We start from the raw sequence: 14,813 nt of genomic DNA, 5'->3' as shown, positions 1-14,813 counted from the left end.
TTTCTAGAAAAACCTTCTTGGACACTGTTCCCTGTGGATTAATCAAGAGTAAACCTCATGAGGTCCCCAGGATTCCTCTGATCTATCAGAGGCTCTTTGTGACCCAGGGGGTGGGGTAGTAGATTTCAGTATGGAGGATGAGATTTTTTGCTTTCTTGTTTTTAGAGAGAGAGAACTAATTTCTGTTAAAAGCAAGATTGCGATTCTCCAAGAGTTGTCTGCTGCATGGCCTCACCAAAAAATCTTAGTAAAATCTATTGCTGCCTGCCCCCCCCCCCACCCCCGCCCAGTTCTATGAGGGCAGAACATGCCTTGTCCTCTTCCCCTCTCTCCTCTTAGCCCCAGCACCTGGCATTTACGTGGCACTTGTGGGATCAATGAATGAATGAACAAATGAAGGAGGGTGATGGTAGGCAGTAGAAGCAGATGGTGGAAGGAGGAGTGGAGCACATTTGGTTCCCCCACATAAAACATTTTTTAAATGGTGTCTGCCATCCTTGGTTTAGGCTTCACTGCTTTCATTTCGGCCTTTTCTTGCCTCAACTTGTGGCGGAGATAGGTCCTTGGAAACCCTTTTTTCACCCCATTATTTTATATATGAGGAATCTGATGTCTAAAGAAGTGACGTTCCTTATTCAGGGAAACATGCTAGTAAGTTTTTATGGTATTTACAGCATACTAAATCTTTAAAAATTGGTTTTCTATGAAAGTGTAAAGCCTTGCCATTGACTCTAGTGTCTCTAAAAATGAGAACATTTGAGTTATCAGAAAACAATGCTGTCTCCCTGTGTTGGCTGGTAGAGAATTTATATACTGTGGTTTCATCAAATCTTAGATGCCAATTGGTTGGAAGGCACACACTTAGTTTATGCATTACTAAGAAAATAGCACACTGCAAAACACAAAGTTTTCTGACTATGTAGAAGTTTCATATTATATTTATTGAAAGAGCTCTTTTAATTTAAAAAATGCATTTAAAAAATGCATCGGCCTTGTTCATACCTTAAAAGGAAAATATTAGCAAAGTAAATTACTTGTGGTATTTCTAAAATGTCTACACATTCAGGGAATAGTGTTCTTAGATTTTTTTATTACAGTAACATTGGATTATAAAATTATATAGCTTTCAGATATACATCATAATGTATTTCAAATTCTGTGTAGATTACATCATGTTCACCACCCAAAAGCTAATTATAGTCCATCCCCTCGCATGTAAGCCTAATCACCCCTTTTGCCCTCCCCCCTCCCCCTTCCCCCGTGGTAACCACCAATCCAATCTCCGTTGCTATGTGTTTGTTTGTCATTGTTTTTATCTTCCCCTTATGAGTGAGATCATATGATATTTGACTTTCTCCCTCTGACTTGTTTCACTCAGCATAATACCCTCAAGGACCACCCATGTTGTCACAAATGGCCAGATTTCATCATTTCTTATAGCTGAGTAGTAGTCCATTGTGCATATATACCACATCAGATTGGTTCTTAACTCTATCATCCATGGGCAGCTTTTTCCATGATGCTGTCATTTGTGCCATCCAAAACATCGATGATACAGTTTTTTTAAAAAAAAAAAAGTCTTCCACCATTGCCCCAGATTTTCTTCCAAACCACTGTTAACCTTCCGGTGAGTTCTGGTGTGTGTGCTTTCTTGCTTGCCTGGTGTGACGGGCAGTCCTCTTGCACTATCTGAGGAAGAAGCCTACTGGTGCTGCATGTAAGTGTCCTCCTTTCCATCCAAGAAATCACGTGGTCTCTGCTTTACAAGGACATAAGGAATTGCAGCCATCCTTTTAACAAATAATTGTTTTCCTAATACCAAATTTGTGCTCTCTTTTCCGCTTTCCTGTCTTTCTTTGTACTCAACACCTTTTCATTTCAATGTCAAATCATGGTGTAATCTTGTTAGAGACATTTAAGACCTCATTAAACCATTAAACACATACGGTTGCAGCAATTCCCATAACGCAATGCAAGTGGCCAAGACAGGAAGGACTATGAACGAGTTTGCCCAAGTAATAGCTTTGCTGGGATTGCTTCTGGGTCCCACAACAATTGAACAATCACATCGATTATAAGATGATCTGATTTCTGTGCTACATTCAAATGTCGGGGGGAAATGTGCACCTTAGAAATTATGAAACGCGGAAACAGTTTTAGCCTGTGTCCAGGTTTCTCCTTGGGAAGCCTGTCGTTCTAGCTCATGAAGATGGAATTTGACATTTCACCTAACATTAGAAAAGGGCCTAAACATCTCCCTAAGGAACAATAATCAAGGCAGTTCTTAAAAAGACATTTGCAGTCAATACGAGCATTTCTCAACTCTGGCTGCACATTAGACTCAACTGAGAAATTAAAAGAAAATTAAACCCCAGACAAATGAAACGAGAATCTCTCTGGGTGGGGCCCAGGCATCAGGTAATTTTGAAAAGCTCTGTAGGAGGTGCTAGTGTGCAGTCTAGGAAGGAAGCCACTGATACGAACATAAGGAATCTCCCGGATTTCCAGAAACCAAATTCCTAGTGCATCCTCTGCAGGTTTAAGAGGATCACACCTTCCATGGGAACATCTGGATGCAGCACCAGGTGGGTTTAGGGTTCATTTCAATTGGGCCTCCATGGCGTGGGCACCTTTTTTCCCTTCTCTTTCTTTTCTCTCTCTCTCTCTTTTTCCCTCTCACTCTTTTTAACGCCAGCTTGGCAATCTTGCTGCACAGATCTATTTTAGCACAGCTACACATTGAGCTTTTAAACCTTTCAGACTGTGTTATTTAAAACCATGAATGCCCTATCATGCATGAAAAATAGACTTGCCAGGATTCTCTGAACTCAAGTCCTGACTGCAGTGTTTTGGCATCTTCCCTGTCATCTCCCTTGGTTGGGATGGTCACTTTCGCCTCTGACTCCCTTCTGCCCGCCCGGCTCTGGGACGTCTCCCTGGCCTCGTCTGGCTCCGTGGAGGGCTGGGGCCAGGAACAGCAGCTTCTGAGGTTCTGCAGGATTCAAGGGTCCCATTTAGTCGAATTTCTTGTTGGCTGCAGACAATACATAGAGTACCATAAAAAGGAAGGTACCTATGTTCCGCGTCAGGGACAACTGTTTAGAGAAATCACTTTCATAGTTCTTTTCAATCACTTCCCGGGTGCATTACCTTGCATTGTGAAAATATTGGCATTTGTCTATCAAGAGTTTTTGGTTTCCCATCACAAATGGAAAGATCATTTTGTAAAGACCCCACAGCCTTCTCATCTCCTCCCGTTCTGCACACTACCCTTTGGTCTCTGTTTTTTGTTGGTTTGCTTTTTAAGCTTGCCGACTCTGCATAACCAGGAGAGAGAAAGCAATCTGGCTGGGAGATTTCCAGCTGAAGAGGGGAGCTCAAACGTAGATACTGGGAGAGTTGTTTAAAATTCCTTCTTCAAGTGCCAGCAATGTATTTTCAAAGAAAATAGACTGTAGGGTGCTCTGTTTTTTAAACCTCCATTGAGACTTTTATGAAGGAGGGGCTCTTGGTGTCTCCGCCTATGTTACTCACATTTGGGGAGCGTAATTTAAATAATGATCTACTTAAGAGAATTAAGTAATTGCCACCCTTGAATGTGATCCATTTCCTCATCTCTTTATGAAGTCTTTGACTGGTGGTGAGTTTTCTTTTTCCTTAATGGATTTAGGACACATTCTTCTTTGTGTAACTTGCTTTTCATAAGACAAATAAACCAGACATTGTAGTACCTACCACACACAGGAAAAAGAAAGATCTGTAACCTGAAATCTCTTCTCCCTCTTCTTCTTCACCGTTCCATGAATTTTCTTAACCACCCATGGTTTTTAGCAGAGACTATCTCGTGTGTGCTGTAGGGGAGGAAGACATTTCCTCTTCCCAAATGGGGGTTCGTCTGGCCGGAGAACGAATTAAATTCACATGAGACTGAATAGCAAGAGAAAATTAAACAAAGCTTCATGAGGAACCATGGCCTGCGGCCTTTCTTCCCGAAGGAAGAAAGGGCACCGAAGAAGTGGGGTGCACATAGTGGTTATATACCCCCAAACAGGGTGTTTCACATGTGACTGAAATGTCCCTCCCACAATAGTCACAAGATTGCCCTGTCGGCACATTGCTTGATGGACCAGCAGGTAGTGGTCTGCTATCTCGGTGGGCATAGCAGGAGGCAAGTCTATTGTCTGGAGCTGGGCGGTCACAGGTGAGCGCAGCAATCAGTTCCTTCCCTAAGGAAAGATGCTTAATCCTTAAAGAAATGCCAATGCTGGGAGGGGGAGGGAAGTCAGTTACAGGAGGTTACCAGACAAGCACAATAAAATGCAGATTTAAGTCCTTGTCTTTGGCATTGATTAAGAGTTTCTAGAGAGAAGGTCATCGCCTTTCTTCTTCCTGGTACAGAGAGGGAGGCACCTTTTACAGGTAGAGATTTACCTTACAAATGTAAATGTGTCCTAAGGAAGGGCAAGTTCCATTCCTCAGAGCCTCCTTCCCTGTCCCAGTTTATCAAAAGCAATCAGCCTCAAATAATCTTGATGCCAAAGAGACATATCTTGGGGTGGCCATTTCCAGGTCCCCACAGTGCAAAACATAGTGAGATCTATCTTGTAATGAATTCTAAGCAATCTATACAGTTAAACCTAACGTCCTTTAAGTTAGAAAAGTCATTTTAGAACATATACGTGCCGTTATCACCTTGTATGAGATTATATCACACTGTATTGCTTAAACTCTTGAGCAGTATCCTCACTTATAAAAGGAGATATTTATAGTATCTACGTCATAGGGTTTTGTGAAGATTAAAATGAACATAAAGTATGTAGTTAATTGCCAGGGACACGGTTTAACAAACAATAAATGGTACTTAGGTGTTGTTAATTGTTATTTTGTTATTATCAGCCAAGCTGGTTTTCCACCTACGTCCATGTTTCTCCTGACAAGACATAGGTAAGAAGAAAGTACAAAGAGTAGATTTTTCCATACCTTAAAATTTACCTTCTCAAACTTTGGCTGGAATCCTAGAGAGACAGGATTCCTAGAGCACAATTAACTTGTCTTTGGATCTTTTCCTGCTTACAAACTGTCTAATTTGATACAATACATCAAAGGATTGCAACGAGCTTTTGAGGTTTCCCTTCTGGCGAGCTCACGAGGGTCCTTTCTCAAATCTTAATCCTCAGAATTCCGTAATAGTAATTTCACTTGGCATTCACATAGCGATTTGTGGTTTTCAAGCATTATTACTTGACATGTCAACTTTATAACATTCCAACAATAACTCAGTAATACTATTTGTCTAGAAGAAAGTTAAGAAACCAAGAATTAGGTGGCTTGACCATTACCCCTCAGTGAGAAATTCAGGAATGGAACGGATTAGATCTCCATGTTTTCTCCAATACATACTGCTACTCCCATCATCACTGAGTTCAAAATAGCCTTATTAATATCCAGGAGGCGGGCACACAGTTAAGAATCTCTAGATAATTATTATTATTTTTATCTTGAAGTTATTGAATGTTGCTGTGGGGACACAGCCACCTTGCAATACCCTTTTGCTGCCTGGCACAACTGAAAAATAAAACCCACAGAGCATTCCGATGCCAGATTTGGGCCTTTTGTTGAAATCTCATCATGGTCACACCTGTGGATATTCACTTGCTGATGACTATCAAAATGGGCTCCCTTTTTCGTTTTGTCTCTTCTTTTCCTAGTTGTCACTTCTTAAACCTGACAAAAAGCCAGGGCTAACAAAAGGCAAGAGAAGAAAGTGGGGAATGTGTGAACTAGGGACTGGAGTTCATGAGAAACCTGGTTCATTCACTCAAAGCATGACAACTTCATAACTGGGACCTTGTATTGGATGTCGAGCCAGCTCTGTGGCTCCTGACCAGTCAATGGTAGGTCAGCCTTTTGGGGGGGGAGCACCCCTTCTTGGAGGAAATAAACCTGGTTCCAGTGGCCTAATAAGTCCAGGGCATGATGACATCTGTGCTCCTTTTAAAACTCAAGCGTAGACCACCTTTTTCTATCTAAGCTGTTAGCTTTTAAAAATGCTTAGAAACCAATCAACAACTAAATTGCATCTGAAGAGCTATTTCAATTATAGAACTGGAGGCGGTTCCTCAGCAACCAGAAGCAGTTAAGAGCCGCAAAAATTAATGTGCATTCGAATGCTGATTTTCAGAGTATAATACACTTTGTAATTCATTTAAATGTATTCTGTGTGTTTTATTCTAGCTTAAGGCACAGCAGCAGTCCTTGACTCATCATAAAACTACATTTTAAAGTTTTTTTTTTTGAATAGAAAAGTATTTAAAACCTAAGAAGATAAACTGAGCGAAAATATAATTGGGCCAAATCCGAATATAAATGGGTTTTTTCCTTGAATAACATCACTTAAAAGCACTCCTATGGAGTGAATCCTAATCCTTAAAGAGACAACCTGTAGTTTGGATCTTACCAATAAAAATCTCATCTAAAATTGCCTTTTCCCTTGTCGCCGGACTTCGGACACGGTCATTACATTGTCTATCCAGGAGCCATGCTCTTCATCAGAAGCTACTGACCAGGCCATAAATCCAGTAGCATTGGTACTTCCGTGGATGGTGTGTTATCAAACTGAGTTAACCAAACAAGCATTTTGCCCCAGAGCAATGGCAAACAGCACAGATGTCGACAGCCCGAAGGAAGTTAAGTCAGCTAAGCAAACAGCTGCTTTTGCTAAGCAGTTGCCAAAACCCAGATGAAAAGAATGTGTGAGAGAAAGGACGAGGCCACAAGCACAGAAAAGAGGTCCAAGCTGTCGCACCAGGCCCTGGGTCTCCTCTCTGAATCTTTAACAAGAAGTTGGAGGAAGGATAAATTGCAACCACAGAAACCCATGGCCTCCCTTCCTTCTATTCCTTCATCCTTTCACACAGCCGATGAGGGACCAACATTATGAAATGGAATGACTGCAGACTCATGGAAAGAACTGTTCACAGAAAGAGCTGGGCTCCCTAACCAGCCCCCAAAAGTGTACGGAAAGTTAGACTCCTCTGCTTTGTTCTATAGTTGTCTTAACTATAACAAAAGAGCTCATGCTTCCTGGGGACTTCAAGTGTCATAGGGGATATTTCCCACTCTGATCAGTCCTAGGTTAAGTATTATTTGTGTTTGACTTGCCGGTGTTGCATTTTAATCAATGAGTTGCACAGAATGATGACATTCTCTGCCTCCCACTAACTCCTCTTTCCTGAGGTTTATTCTTCTCCTTCCCTGAAGTCAATGTCGTGATAAACTGAGCCAACCAATGCACTGAAGACAGAAGCTCCTTCCACAGCCCGCCTGGGGGCTGCCCTCTTCCAGAACATTTCTGATGTTCTGGGTCCCAGGCAGAAAAGTGAAAAGGCCGTTTATTTAACAAGCATTTATTGAGCACTTACTATAAATGCATTTTGCTGGAGGTTATAGGGAAATGAACGCTGGGTGAGCCACAGCCTCCTTCACCAAAGAGAACCAAGTCTGACAGGTGGGAAATTTGGGGGGACTCTGTATTTCTCACCTAAAAATAAAGGTTTCCTAGGGTTTAGAAGAGCGGTTATGGGATTTAGTTGAACTCAGAAGTCACGTTTAGAAATGTAATTTGGAATACACTATGAGCATCCAGTTGGGATTGCCTATCCAGAATCTCTGAACGTAGGAAACGAAGAGCTCTGGGATCTAAAGAAATCTCGGGCTGGCTCACAGCCTTGTCTCAGAGTCTGGTTTGAAGGAGCTCTGTGTTACCTTTAGTTACCTCTTCCGGATAACTGAAGCCTATACAATTTGCACACTGAGCCGTGACACCACTTGAGCCCTCTGCCCTGGGCCCTCAAGGGCCCCCTCTCCCCATGCAAACTGACCCAGTCACAGCGCGTGCTGGCCATGAGACCTCCGTTTCTCGGCCTTCTATAAGGAAACCATTGAGTCTGCCTCCGAGCCGTACACAGTGGTGGCTTTCACTGAGAGACCCACTGCTGCTCCCAACAGAACTGGCAAACAGAACGAGCTATTTATAAGCATTCTGGTGGCAATTTCCACAGCCGGGAGGTGAGGCTGGTTTCTGGTTTACGCCTTTCTAGCCAGCTGTCCCTCGTCATTTTGCACATGCCGGCATGACATTTCCCTCCAGCCAATTTAATCCTAAGAAGTTTGATTTCTTTCACACGTGAACGAAAAGTAAGTCTTTGACTTGAATCATCGCTTGCCCCTTGTAAAACTGTAATTTCACGGGTTCCATCTAATTGGTACTCAGATATCTTACTAAGCTGTGGGGAGGTAACGTAAAGTCTCTTTAAAAAGGTTTTTAGGGCTTAGCCTGTGGTGTTTCTTTTGTTGGGTGGGTGGGAGAATTTAGCTAAGAATTTGGGGAATAACTGGAATCTGAACGATTTTTTAAAAAATAAGTGTTCCTTTTATTTCCTTTTCTACATTTTATTTATTTATTTATTTTGAGGAAGATTCACCCTGAGCTAACATCTGTTGCCAATCATCTTCCTCTATTTTGTATGTGGGTCCCTGCCACAGCATGGCTGACGAGTGGTGTAGGTCTGTGCTGGGGAAACCGGGCTGCTGAAGCAGAGCTGGCAAACTTAACCACTATGCCACTGGGCCAGCTCCCTTGTCTACATAGCTTTAAAGACTAAAGATGCGTCCAAGGTATGTACTAGTAGCTAGTTGAAAGCTCAACACACTGAAAAACAGATAGGGGAAGAATGACATCCAATAATTCGAATGTCTGAAGTTAGTGGGATGATACCAAAGACCCGCCAATATGAAACAGAGAGTCATTGTTCAGCGAAAAGCTGGAAAATGGCGTGGACAAATGACAGATGTGTGGACAAGGGCTGACATAATCTGGGTCCTCGAGAAACTCGAACTGTTATAAATCATAACAAATCTGTGAGATTCTCTGGAAGTCAGTACAGCCCGAGCTCTGGCTTTTGAGCAGGAATGACAAGCGTCAGCCAGCCCCTCCTCGCCAGTGCATTCTTGGGAACTCTGCACCAGCCCTCAGGCTTTCTGGTTAAACACTCTGTTAGTGACGTGTGGGGCACTTAGAGGAGCTTAAATCACACATCATGAAATGGGTGAGAATGTAAAAAATGAAAGATAGTCTAACCGTGAAATTCTTGGAGTTATTTGAAATAAACCTGCCATAAACACGACAAAAGTAATATTTTAATTGTAGACCTGAAGGCAGGAGGAGAGGCTGAGTCACGGCATAAAAGTATGTTCCAGAATAAAACTCTACCCACATCCCACTTTTTCAGTGTGTTCAACAAATACTCATTGAATAAACAAGCAAATGAATTCATGGATGAGCGTGGGGCACCAGGATAAGACCAGGATTTAGAACTTTTCTGAGAAGGAAAGAATTTAAGTCAATTCAATAGCATCCAAGATGGCAGGGGCAACATTTCTTGATTAAAGTGCTAAGAGGACCCAGATTGCTCTCAAGTTTTCTTTGTATTCTTAATTACTGTGGAAGAGGTAGAAGCAAGTTAAGACATAGTGGCCACAAAATGTGGAAAGCCCAGAAGTTTCACAAAAATGGTCCTGAAGCTCTATTGACAGCTTCTCCAAAGCCACTGTAAAATTATCATCTCTTTTTATTACAAAAGCTTTCAAGGACACAGAACAGCATGGAGAATGAGCTGTGTTGAACATAACCTCTAAACAAAGCATGGAGATAGAGGTAAATCTCTTTTCTTTCCTTCCCCAACTCTTGTACCTCTCTCTTTAGAGAAATAACCACTTTCATGTAATTGATGTTAATCACCCCAGCAGTTTTTTAAAATTAAATTTACTTGCAGATGTATGCATCCATAAATTATGTATTGTTTCGCATCTTTTCTTTTTGGTTTTTTATGAACACCACTGTCCCATAGATATCTTTCTATAACTTGCTTTTCATGCTCACGTTTGGGGAATTTGTCCATGTGGATTTAGGGAGCTCAAGGTAATTTGCTTTAACTGACGTATAGTATTTACGGTACTTTATGAATATGCCATCATTTATGTCTCCATTTTCCTGGGGCTGTAGACTTCTGTCACCTTTATGTTTTTTGCTATTGCAGACAAGGCTGCCCCAAACATTTCTGTTTCTGTTCCCTGAAGCAGACAAGCAGGACTAGTCCCACGGCCACTTCTCCACCTTGCCTGCATGCTAGAGAGCGTTCAGAAAGATACCGCCCCAGGCACAAGAGCAAAGATTCCGCTTCAATTCTTCTAGGGTCTACCTTCTAGAAAGAGGAGACAGAAAGTAAACAAAGCTATAGATTAGAAAATATCTGTAGTGATGCAAGATATAAGGAAAATAAAACAGGGTCATCATAGGGAGCCTGGATCCAAGGAAGTGTCCTACGGAGGTGACATTGAAGCTAAGATGGGTGACCCAGAGCTCACTGTGCAAAGACCTCAGAGAAAGAGCCTTCCTACGAGAGGAAATGGCTGAAGGAGGCTTGTCATTTTGAGAAAGAAACTTAGTATGTCTGCCAGCCTGCTCCTACAATTGTGGGGCTAGGGTAGGAGGGCCAAGGCAGGCCCATGGGCCATATACCTAAATAGTTAAAAGTCATAAATGGAGGAAACTGTTAAAGAATGTATGTTCTATATTCCTACTTTAACAAATATATCATCATCATGACAAAATTAAAAAATAAGGGTAAAACTATGGTTTCTCTTTGAGGGAAAGTCATCAAAATAACAACTGAATTTTATTATTATTTTTTTTGAAGAAGAAGATTAGCCCTGAGCTAACTGGTGTCAATCCTCCTCTTTTTGCTAAGGAAGACTGGCCCTGAGCTAACATCCATACCCGTCTTCCTCTACTTTATACGTGGGACACCTGCCACAGCATGGCTTGCCAAGCAGTGCCATGTCCAGACCCGGGATCCGAACCGGCAAACCCCGGGTCGCCGAAGCGAAATGTGCCCACTTAACTGCCGTGCCACCAGGCTGGCCCCCTAATTATTTTTATAGTGGGTGTGCAGTGGATGGACCAATGATGCTTGGATGAGTAATAAAATGAAAACATGAGCAACTCATAAATTATTTTGTATTTATTCTGTTAAACCTGTGTTGTTGGCTTTATTTTAATGAAATCATTATTTATGTTGTTATAATCACTGTTCACATAGTTTGTGTTATTGACAGCAATGATCCAAAGGATAAAAAATATATATTTTTTTGACTTAAGATATACACAATTTAAATATATGTTCATTAAAAACATAAAGTAAATGTAAAAAATTTTACAAGTTAACATTTGTTTCTTATATTTTCCAAAAGGTTATTTTTCTTCTGAAGTACAACCTATAATTAATCAGTATCAAAATATTCATTCAAAATTAAGTCAAGATGAAATTTTAAAATGTACATGTTAGGAAATTTTTAAAAATCTTACAAAATATATTTATAAAAATGAAACTATAGCAATTTAAGAGTTGGATGTACATTTGGTTGTTAATGTAGGAATTGGTATCACTTTTCATGTTATTTCTAGTCCCAAATTGTTTTAAAATATAGGTCTTATTTTTATTCAGGGATGGTGAGGCCAACAGATCAGGAGACGACTGATATTAAAACATGGCTTGTTATACTCACAGATCCCAAGAGAAGGGGGCACGCAGGGGCATTGAATGCCACGCCACGCCACGCCACGAAAGGCCATATGGAGAGGCACGAGGATCCATCAGGATGCAGACGGAGCAAGAGGAAGATGTGAGCCCCAGCCTTTATTGTGGTTTCCACGAGGCAGGGTAAGTTTTACTTGAATAAAATATGATTTAACAACAACAAAAAAAACCCTAAGGAAATAAAAATAAAATAAAATTTCCACTTCTTTATTCAAAATGTGAGGGGCCGGCCCTGGCTAAGTGGTTAATTTTGCGAGCTCCACTGCAGTGGCCCAGGGTTTCATCGGTTCGAATCCTGGGCACGGACATGGCACCGCTCATCAAGCCATGCTGAGGCGGTGTCCCACATGCCACAACTAGAAGTACCCACAACTAAAAATACACAACTCTGTACCGGGGGGACTTTGGGGAGAAAAAGGAAAAAAATAAAATCTTTAAAATGTGAGTAAAATAAGTAATGCTGCTATGAGACACAGTTATACATTAAGCGAGAAAAATTTGTCCGGACATCAAAGCCTTTTCAGATGGTGGGTTTACAACAGCACCTCTGGAGAGCAGGACAGCAACAGGCGTTTGCAAACATGTCTAACGAGAAACACTTCTGTCAGAACGCTGCCGATAAGGCTGAGAACTTGCAGCACAAGTTACTTGAAGGTAGATAAATTGTTTATGATATTTTCTATTAGAGCTGATGAGAACACAGATAATATCTCCCAGTTAGCTGTATTTCTTCATGCTTTCCGTCGGAATTTTGATATGATTAAAGTTTGATAAAAACCCTTGGACGCAGTGCCTATGATAGCTGCACACAGCAGGACATGACGTGCTGTGTTGTATCGAGAAGTTTTGAAAATTTTGATGTGAATGGGTCCAAACTAGTAAGCTGGAGTAAGGAGACAGCTTCTGGAATGGTCATGGTCAACGTCGGGCTTGCCACAGTACTTAAATCAAGAGGGTAACAATTTGCAAGGGCCCTGTATGTAGTTATTCGTTAACTCGTTCACCCAGGAAGAAGTTTCTACTAAAACTTTAAAAAACGTAGCACCGGGGCTGGCTTCGTGGCTAAGTGGTTAAGTTCGTGTGCTCTGTTGTGGCGGCCCAGGGTTTGGATCCTGCGCGCGGACATGGCACCGCTGTCAGACCACGTTGAGGCGGCGTCCCACATCCCACAACTAGAAGGACCTGCAGCTAAGATATACAACTATGTACACGGCGGGGGCGGGGGGCGGGGGTGGGGGGGGGGGGGGGCAGTTGGGGAGATAAAGCAGGGAAAAAAAAAGGAAGATTGGCAACAGTTGTTAGCCCAGGTGCCAATCTTTGAAAAATAAAAACATAGCACCATGACCACTGTCTGCTCCAAAGCCCAAAGTCATAGCTCGTGTTTCTTGGCCTCAAAGTGTGGCAGGGTGCCATAACGTGCAGGTCAGGGCAGTTGGTTTTGTGATGGTGACAAAGAGATTTTTATTAATTTTTGGAAAAATAGACATATTAATACAATCCAAAGCAAAATATCACGACATCCCACCAGCAAAGAGTGAATACAGATTTAGCCTTTCAGGTTGATGTTAACCCATCCTAAGAACTTTGAACTCTCTACAAAGTTGTTAACATGGGGGCCAGCCCCATGGCCGAGTGGTTAAGTTCACGCGTTCTGCTTCGGGTGCCCAGGGTTTCACCGGTTGGGATCCTGGGTGTGGACTTAGCGCTGTTCATCAGGCCACGCTGTGATGGCGTCCCACATGGCACAACCAGAAGGACTTACAACTAGAATATACAACTATGAATGGAGGGCTTTGGGGAGAAGAAGAAGAAAAAAGAAGAAGATTGGCAACAGATGTTAGCACAGGTGCCAATCTTTAAAGAAAAAAAATGTTGTTCACATGTAATTTCATAAGGAGCGAAACATCCCTGTTTCCATTTCTTGAAATGAAAGTGAAACATTTCCAAAATTATAGATTTGAAGACTAAATGACAGACAATTTCTCAGATGACAAACTTTATGAACTAATATTGTCAATTCATGCTCTGCTTTAATAATCATAATTTGAATAAAAGCTACCAATGGAAGTTATTGGACGATACGACAAAGAAAAGTAAATATAATGATGTTAGAAAAGCAGGATATTACGAAAACCTCGAGATTAGTTACTTGAACTAAAAAAACCACTGTGCCAGAATCTATCCTCGTTTAGCATCCCTACATTTGCGAACAGCTGTTTTCCATTATGAAACCGAATAAAACTAAATGTCACTGCCTGTTAAAGGATTTAAGAGTGAATACAGAACTCAAGACTTGACACTGTCATCTTAGGACCAAAAAAACCGAGAGAACTGTCAGGTTTCTGCATCCTAACCCAAAGCATAATGAATTACTAAATAAAAATACATGAAAATAAATTGAAAAGTGTGACGCATTAGATATTAAAATGTTTATTTTTCAAGTTCACATTGATAATATGATCTCTACTATGGCATATATTTCTATTATGACCTTACAACAACACATCTGGAAAAACAGACTAGGATTGAATATATTTCTGCCACTTGATTTTTCTTACATTCAATCCATTTCATTTCTACCTTCCAGGCCCCATAGACCGCCTCAGTGTGCAATCCTTGCTCTAGATTGTGAGTTCCTCATGGACAGAAACCCTGACAGCATATTATTCAACCAGCTCCCCCCGTTGGTTCATCTATGATTCATCAGCGATTTAACAAATATTTCTTGATTGCCCACTATCTACCTGGCACTGTAGGTAGAGCTGCATTTAGAACAATGGATAACACAATCCTGGCCTCTGGGACCACAGATGCCAGCTGGAAACAGAGTTAAGTATTCACCTAATGTTTGAATTGAATTGATTGGCTGTCCAAGTCCTACCACGGCAAAAAAAAGTTCTGAGTTACAGTCTGCAGAACCCAAGACGTTAGTTGCAATGTATAAGGTAATATAACAGCTTATAAAATTCATCCCCAGGAGGAAAATGATTCCTGTCTGCAAGGTTTGATTTGTGAAAGCTTCTGGCACAATGGGAAGCATCAAGGTTTGCATTCAGGGTGACTCAAATTTAAGTGCCTGAAACTAATTAGTAAATTAGCATACAGGCTCACTCACCTGAGCCCTCATGGAGGCCTTTCCTATTTTGCTGCAGAAAG

At 41.4% G+C, this 14,813-nt stretch overlaps 1 long non-coding RNA gene across 1 annotated transcript in view; it reads left to right on the top strand.

Annotated features, from left to right (window-relative positions):
• The first annotated feature begins 8,056 nt into the window (after positions 1 to 8,056).
• LOC139042499 (uncharacterized) overlaps positions 8,057 to 14,813 on the top strand; it is a 33,593-nt gene continuing 26,836 nt past the window's right edge. The window contains exons 1-3 of the long non-coding RNA XR_011499269.1: positions 8,057 to 8,196; positions 9,642 to 9,715; positions 11,628 to 11,780. This is a non-coding gene — a long non-coding RNA (uncharacterized lncRNA). The remainder of the gene's footprint in view (positions 8,197 to 9,641; positions 9,716 to 11,627; positions 11,781 to 14,813) is intronic.

Source organism: Equus asinus, chromosome 29, assembly GCF_041296235.1.
Source record: "Equus asinus isolate D_3611 breed Donkey chromosome 29, EquAss-T2T_v2, whole genome shotgun sequence".
Taxonomy (NCBI): Eukaryota; Metazoa; Chordata; class Mammalia; order Perissodactyla; family Equidae; genus Equus; species Equus asinus.
The sequence above is the reverse complement of the archived record's forward strand: the minus strand, read 5'-3'. Positions and strand labels throughout refer to the sequence as shown.